The sequence below is a fragment of the Peromyscus leucopus genome, chromosome 14, assembly GCF_004664715.2.
Source record: "Peromyscus leucopus breed LL Stock chromosome 14, UCI_PerLeu_2.1, whole genome shotgun sequence".
Lineage (NCBI taxonomy): Eukaryota > Metazoa > Chordata > Mammalia > Rodentia > Cricetidae > Peromyscus > Peromyscus leucopus.
In genome coordinates this window covers 9,141,439-9,149,923 of record NC_051075.1, presented here as the reverse complement: position 1 = coordinate 9,149,923, position 8,485 = coordinate 9,141,439, and the positions used below count along the sequence as shown (strand labels likewise).

Below are 8,485 nucleotides of genomic sequence, written 5' to 3'. Positions count from 1 at the left end.
ACACTAGTTGAATAACATGGATTTCACCCCCAAATTTCAATATCTATGCTTTTACAGTTTACTAGTATGTATCTCAGTATCAGTTATTTTAAGGTATTAATAGCCTGAATCTTTTTATTTTCATAAAAATATAACTTTAGTAAATTCAGCTGGGGGAAGGAGTGCTCTGGGGTGAAGATCTTATTCTGAGAACAAGGCACAGCAGGGAAGTATAAGTCATGAAAGAACCCATGTCTTCACCTTCCAAGAGGAGGAGGAGTACTGTTGCTGAGTTGCCAGAAAAACAGGTCAAGAATCTTCCTTTTCCTGACTTGCAGTTGATACAGGTATAGGAGACAGTGTCCATCAGCTGAGTGCATCTGTCTGGTGTGGTATGCCATTCCTTCATGACCACATCGAGGGCAGCGCCTGTCACTGGTCCCTGGGATTCGGGTCCCTCGTTCACAGACGTAGGTATGGCTGCCCCCAGTTTGTGAAACACAACTGAGGTCTTCACAACTTTCGAAATCTCGCAGTTTGTGGAGAAGCCACAGTGAGGGTAGATGACAGTATCCTGATCTCCAGGCAGCGGCAGGACCCAGCTGATATCTGGGCAGAAATCCAAGTCTGATTGAAAGTTGGAGCAGACGCTGGCCAGCTCCATGGGGAATGAGAGCTGAGTCCACCACCCACTGGGTCCTCTGACAGCTATGTGTGGAGTATGAGTTGTCCGGAACTTCAGCCTGTGGGGAACCTTGTGTGGTGGGACGCCTAGCCTGAATCTTTAAAACATTTCTGTGATTGTGTTTATGTGTGTGGATGTGGAAGCATGTGAGTCACAGTACTCATTATGTACTGAAGATAGTATTATATACTGTGAATATTGCAAATGTAGTGTGAAGATCAGAGGGCAATCTTGGGTGTTCATTTTCCTCTTCCACCGTGTTTCTTCCAGGGCTTCTTACTGTTAACTGCTGACTACAACAGGCTGTGTGGGGGCTGAGTTTCTGAGTATTCTACTGTCTCACATGCTATTGTGTCTGGCTTTGTGGGTTCTGGGGATCTGAACTCAAGTCCTCATGTTTGTGTGACCAGCACTTTACTGCTGTGGATATCACTCTATGTAAATAAAACACTGATGGCCAATGACCAGGCAGGAAGTATAGGTGGGACAAAGAGAGAGGAGAATTGGGGAAACAGGAAGAAGGAGGAGACACTGCAGTCACCGCCAGGAGAAGAGCATGTAGAGATGCCGGTAAGCCACCAGCCACGTGGCAAGCTATAGATTTATAAAAATGGGTTAATTTAAGATAAAAGAACAGTTAGCAAGAAGCCTGCCACGGCCATACAGTTTATAAGTGATATAAGCGTCTGAGTGATTATTTTATAAGTGGATTGTGGGACTGCGGGGCTTGGGGAACCTGGAGAGAAGCCCTCCAGCAACAAACGGCTCGAGTTTCCACCTTAAACCTGAGAATATTTAATAACCAATTCTAAACAGAGCCAAAACCAGGTTCCTGCTTCTTGTCTCATACGGGCAGCTAGATGCAGCAAAACGCAAGTTTGGACACTGGCGGGTTCCTGGCGGGTGCATTTGACCGGCAGTATGGCGGAAATGAGGCATCTGCCAGCGGCAAATTAAGCTCTGTGGTAGATTTAGTCTTTACTAGTATTTAAAAAAAAAAAAAAAGAGGTTTCTGGGCTACACGCTGCTTTGATAAAAGCTTAGACCCATTATTTCTGAGACTTGATGACTCCCAGAGCTGGCAAAAAACATACCACTGCCATGTTGGGAAGCTGAAATGGGCGGAGCCAGCAGCCATAGGGCCGTTTCAGGCTTAAAATGGTGCAGTTTAAAGCAATAGGCTCAACGTAAAGATGGCTACCACACAGAGAATCTGGATTATGTTCTCTTTGATATTCGTAACTGAAGAAAATCATTTGATTGCAAAAGCTGTTGAGTTATGCCAAAATGTATATTTTAAAGGTACCTTGACTTCAAAATTTGGATATAAGGATATGTTACTTTGGAAAAGAGGTTCTGCTTTTGTTTCCACAGAAAGCCAGAGGCTGTGGACTTGTTCCAGATTAAGATACATCAGGTTTCACCAGCCAAGACCCCCTGAAATGACTCCGATGACACCATGGTCCAGATGATCCAACATCCAGATCGGTTTCAAGGCAACTGGTTCACATAATACAGCCTCACGGACTACCCCATAGGTCTAAAATTTTCTTTGCGTCCCCATAAGATACAGCGCCCCCCTCCAGCAGGAAGTAGTAAGAGATGCTACGCCCAAATTTCCAAATATACCAAGCTGGCTTTAGAGGTGGAATTGGCTCACTCCCCCTCTAAACCCAGACATATTGCTTTTAAAAAAAAAAATGGTTAAGGGATTCTTGTGTCCCAAATCAGAAGAGCCCTCTGGTGTGGGACAGAGAAAAACCAATATTTTTATTTAAAACAGGTTGATTATAAATGTGATCTCTTTCTAAAAAAGAAAAGGGGATATGATATATAGGAGGATATGGAGATGATAAGATAAAAGGGTAGATTAGTGAACCTACTTTTAAAGAACAACTTGTTTAAAATGTTTTACATTGGTATAGATTTTAGTTTATGTTTAAAATGTTTTACATTGGTATAAATTTTAGTTCATTGATACAAACTTGAAGTTAATTTTGTTATACTGTATATATATATATATCTATTCTTGTTTGAGGTATTATGTTTATATAACTCATTTAAAATTGTAATGGATAATTAAAAAATAGGTTAATAATTAGTCATCTATGATAATCATATCTGTAGCCATGTTAGTTAAGTCTTCTAGGTATACATAGATATATTTCAGATAGATAGGTAATCTTCAAACACTTCATAGACCTAGAGAATATGGCATTTAAATAACTTAGAATTCTGTTGACATGAGACACAATTGCTCCTGGCTGCACCAATTTGATCCCGAGAGAATGTTGGACTTCTAAGACATTTCCATTTGGAAGTTTGTCTTCTTGGCACAAAATGGCCTACTGGGCAAAGAACTGCCCTTGCCTTAATGGCTGACAGTACAAATGCAATGCTGTCCTTTCTGGACAAGCGGGACACAAGGAAAGCGACCACTGTACTCTGCCAAGACAGGGTAAGATGGTCTCTTAAAATTCCTGCTTCTGAAAATGGTCTGTCAGATACTCTAGGCCTGTAGCCAATTTGAATGCACCAACAATGCTGAGAAACATTAGGTGACTGTCCAGGCTGCCAGCTGTCTTGGTCTACTCTTGCAAGATTCCCGAAAGTTGCTTGCATCCATCTACCATTTCTCAGGTACCATTATGTTCCTTCTCAGGTCTTTGATGTGGTTGAAGACTAGATAGTCGTAATTTCCTCAGTTATGATAAAAGATAAGTTAGCTATAAAACCTTAAACTCACAAATATAAGATAGATAGGACATCTTCTTTAATATTGTAACTATAATTCTTGCTCGGTAATTGTTTTGTTATATGTAATTTTACCATGTTAAAGTTAAAACCTTCCTTTTTAAAAAAAGAAGAAAGGGGAAGTGCTGTGGATATCACTCTATGTAAATAAAACACTGATGGCCAATGACCAGGCAGGAAGTATAGGCGGGACAAAGAGAGAGGAGAATTGGGGAAACAGGAAGAAGGAGGAGACACTGCAGCCACCGCCAGGAGAAGAGCATGTAGAGACGCCGGTAAGCCACCAGCCACGTGGCAAGCTATAGATTTATAAAAATGGGTTAATTTAAGATAAAAGAACAGTTAGCAAGAAGCCTGCCACGGCCATACAGTTTATAAGTGATATAAGCGTCTGAGTGATTATTTTATAAGTGGATTGTGGGACTGCGGGGCTTGGGGAACCTGGAGAGAAGCCCTCCAGCAACCAGATATTGGGGAAAATTATAAAGGCCACTCCACGTAGTTAAAAGGAAGATTTATTTAGTGGATGACTTACAAATGAAGGAATGGATAGGTCGCGGGGCTTGGGGAAAGTGTATCGCAATCCAGCGGTGTTCTCTGGAGCTCTGCACAATCAATCTCCACTATCCAGGGTCCAGGCGCAGAGAGCGCGCCCAGAGCAAGCGCTTGCCCATCCAGCTCTCAGGTTTCCAGCACCTCCCCTCGCCCCGCCTCGTAGGCGTGACAGTTGCCAGAGTCTCAATGGGGGTTGGAGCTTCCAGATCCAAGCTGGAATGGCTACCCACTACACTTTACTTTCTCAGCTCTCCTCAGTATAATTTATCTGAATTCAGGGCAAACTTTTGGCAAGTCTGCAATAGTGAAGTACAGGGTGGTAGATGACCTTGGATCTAAACGAGGAAAGTTGGGTTCTAACTGGTTCCACAGTTGGCTATCTCAGCTCATGAGTTAGACAAAGCTGAGCCTTTGTGTTTTCTTCTCTTGACGGCCATGAACAATGCCATGATTTGCACGGCATTTGTGAAGGCTAATATACAAAATAATTGCTTCCTGTGTACAGCAAAAATGCTGCTGAGTGCTAAATAGAGTGATTCAAGTCCATTTAACATATAGAGCAGCAGTTCTCAACCTGCAGGTCATGACCCTCTTGGGGTCAAATGAGCCTTTCACAGGGGTCACCTAAGACCATCAGAAAACACAGATATTTACATTGCAATTCATAACAGCACCAAAATTACAGTTGTGAAGTTGTAATGAAAATAATTTATGGTTGGGGGGTCACCACAACATGAGGAACTGTATTAAAGGGTCACAGCATTAGGAAGACAGAACTTATATAGAGGCACTGGCTATTTCTAGACTGGGTTGCAAAATAAACATACACCATGAGACACTTTAAGAAGAATCTTGTTCTGATTTATCTACATGAATAGATTATTACTGCGAGTCTATTATGAAGGGCCTTAGGTGTAAATGAAGGATAAGAACATATCATCTTGAAGTTTGGGAAATAATGGGGGGGGGGGGAATCTCTCAATTCCAGAATTCTGTCTCTGTCTAAGAAGGTAGACTTGACATTGACTGACATCACCACAGTAATGTATTAACTGCAAAATCTCCTTTATGAATGGTTGACTCTAGAACATAATATGCCTAGAACCTTAAGTACCCAACTCCAAACTTCAAAAGGAATCATGTTGACTTTTCAATTTATAAACTCCTTTGCTGTTGAAATTGGGCAATGAGAGCTAATATGGCCTGGGAGCTAATATTAATTAATATTAATATCTCCAACATCAGGTTGCAAATTTACTAATCAAATCATTTTGTGACAGAAGCAAAACATAACCATTTTTCTAATTATTTGTTGACAAGATATTTAAAAATTATTAATTACCTCGCATCTTTGGTGGTAAATTAGCTGTATATCAGTAGAAAGAGACAGTGTGGCAGCATGACCAATCAACATAGCCTTCTTGTAGAAGGTGAAGAATGAGAATTAGGGTAATCAGTTCTTAACTTCTGTATACCCTAAGGACATTATATCGCCTTTATATATTGTAACAATTACTTCCATTGATATTTGAAGTAAAGCATATTTTTTTGGAAAGAAATTGAGATAGAGTGAAATGATGATACTCTGTGGGAGCTGAAGGGGATTGCTAAGACTGTGTGAAGGGTGGGAAGGAGGCAAAGTCTCATGAGTTTGCTGAGGAAGTGCAATTTTGATCCCTGGCACCACAAAGACAAATTAGCATTTTAGTTTCTTTTCTGTTGCTAGGAAAACACTCTGATCAAAAGCAACTTAGGGAGGAAAGGGTTCAATTTGGCTTGCACTTCCAGGTTGCAGTCCATCCTCAGAAGAAGCCTAGGCAGGAATATAAGCATGAGCCTGAAGCAGAAACAGTGGAGGAAAGCTGATTACTGGCTTGTTTGCCTGATGGTCATGGGCAACTCCCCTTTGTATACAACCCAGACCCACCTGCCTGTCCTCTCACAGACATGGCCACAGGCCAATCTGATTTGGTCAGTTCTTTAGTGAGGCTCCCTCTTTCTAGGTGACTCAAGGTTGTTTCAAATTGACAATAAAAACACACAATGACAAACAATTGAAGGACAGGCTGACCTGAGAGGACAGCGCAATCTTTAAGGGTGATCTTCACAATCTGTATACTGGTACAAAACACATGCTTAAAACCTTCACACCAGAAGTTAAGACTGCGAAATTCAGATGGAAGCCGTCATCAAACGTGGACTGAAGTTTGTTGTGTGTGTACAGTTCCAGCTTCAGCAATTGTCTTGACTGATAGGCTTGCTCTCGATTTGATAAAAAATACCTTTGCAAACAGAAACTGTAGCTCTTCTGGGACTCCCCTTCCCTCTCAGGAAATCACTTGCAAGTGTCTATTGAGCGAATCATTTAAAACTAGTACTTTGTGATAAGGAAACTACATTCTTGCTCTTTTCTAAGGATTGCCTGGTGAAGAGGATTTCTCTGGGTCTCTAAAACCATGGAGATAAGCCGATTTCTTTACCTACAGCACCATCCTCTTGGGATTCTGAAGGATTAAGATTACACTTTGTCCTTCCTTAAGCAACTTCATCTAAGACTTCTGTGTACACATTGTTAATTGACAGCAGTGTGTATTTATTGTCTCTGTCTGGGGAGGTATGTGTGTCTGCTCTACATTAATATTTCTCTTTGTAGAAACTAAGGGACAGTTTTGAAATTGCTCAGCGCAAGTAGGATAAAAACACTATTAGCTAATTCTTTCAGCTTGAGTTACGCTTTTTTAAAAAAACATTTAAAAACATTTAATCACTTCATTAAGGCATACCTTATATATAAAGAAAGATATTTAGGTATACAGCTTGGTAGTTTTGACATAAATATATATCCTTGAAAATATCTCAGTGATATGAGTAATGAACCTGTTGGTCTTTTTATCGACACAACATTTACTACAGCAGAGGCCTTCAGAAGACTCTTCTTTTCCCCTGATATGGATGCTGGCTAGGTATAGATCTCATGGTCTTCAGCAGAGAGAGGACTTAGAGACCAAATTAAAATGCCAGCACTCTTGCCTTTTCCTGAACAAATTAACTGGAAGAACTCAGTTCTCAGTGTGTCTGTGTGTAAAATGGGCTCTGGAGTTGATCTGCTGTACCAGTCTCTCCAAATGCAGACTCAAACCCATCAAAGCCAGATTCTCTCCGTAGTGAATGGATGGAATTCTGAAACCTGATCGACTTCAGTTCAAACACTTCAGGAAACTTAAACTACCTGGTCTGCATCAGCTTCCACAAACATGTCCTGATTTTTCCTCCTTCTATGGCTCTTATCAACTTGAGGCTACTGAGGAAATATATTCACTCCACTTACCTTGAAGTTTCTCTTAAATTAAAAATGTATTTTATTAACTCAAGAATACATTGTATTTTGACCATCTTATCCCCTCCCTACATCTTCTCCCAGATCTCTCATCTCACCCACGCAACCTTGTGTACTCATTTTTTAAAGCCACAGAGTCCTATTAATGCTGTCTATATAATTTTACATGATGCCTTAAACTTTCACAGATCTTGTGCACGTTGTCATAACCAATATGAGTTCATATGAGTAACTGTTGTATACAGAGCACACTGTTTCCTTATAATTGTCAATGACCCCTGCCCCTTACAGTCTTTCCTGTCCCTCTTCCCCAAGGACCCCTGAGCCTTGGGAGGAGGGAGGGTTTATCGATGTCTCCTTTAGGGCTGAGCACTGGGCAGTCACTTATTCTTTGAACCTTGACCAGTTATGGGTCTCATACTTTCATTTTCAAGTTTTATTTATTCTTTTCTCATACAATACATCCTGATTGCTTCCTTCATTGCTTCGTTCATCTGCTTCCTTTATTCCTTCCAGTGCCACCCCCCATCTCCTCTTCCCCAGATCCACTCCCCACCCTGTCTCCCGGCAGAAAAGAGCAGGCTTCCCCAGGGACATCAACTGCATATGACCCAGCAATAAGACCAGGCACAAACCCTCATATCAAGTCTGGGCAAGGCAATCCTGTAAGAAGAAAAGGGTTCCAAGAGCAGGCAAAAGAGTCAGCAACAACCCCACTCCCACTGTTAGGAGTCCCCCAAATCCACCAAGCTGATAACCATAAACATGTGCAGAGGACTAGTAGAGACCCATGCAGGCTCCATGATTGCCACTTCAGTCTCTGTGAGCATCCAAAAGCCTTGCCTAGTTGATTCCACTGGCCTTGCTCTCCCTGTGTCCTAGACCCCTCGGGCTCCCACAGTTTCTCCTTTTCCTCTTCTGTGGGGTTTCCAGAACTCCAAGGGGAGGGACCCTTTGGAGACCTCCAACCTGGACTCTCCTTCCACCTAATGTTTGGCTGTAAGTCTCTGCATCCACTCCCATCAGCTACTGAAGGCATCCTCTCTGATGATGACTGGACTAGTCACCAATCTATGAATATAGCAGAACATCATTAGGAATCATTTATTTTTCATTTCATTTCATTTTATCTTCCTTCCTTCCTTTCTTCCTTCCTTCCTTCCTTCCTTCCTTCC

General features: G+C 41.6%; 1 pseudogene; it reads right to left on the bottom strand.

Annotated features, from left to right (window-relative positions):
- Positions 1 to 288: 288 nt before the first annotated feature.
- On the bottom strand, positions 289 to 643 carry LOC114695100 (annotated as a pseudogene).
- Between the last annotated feature and the right edge of the window lie 7,842 nt (positions 644 to 8,485).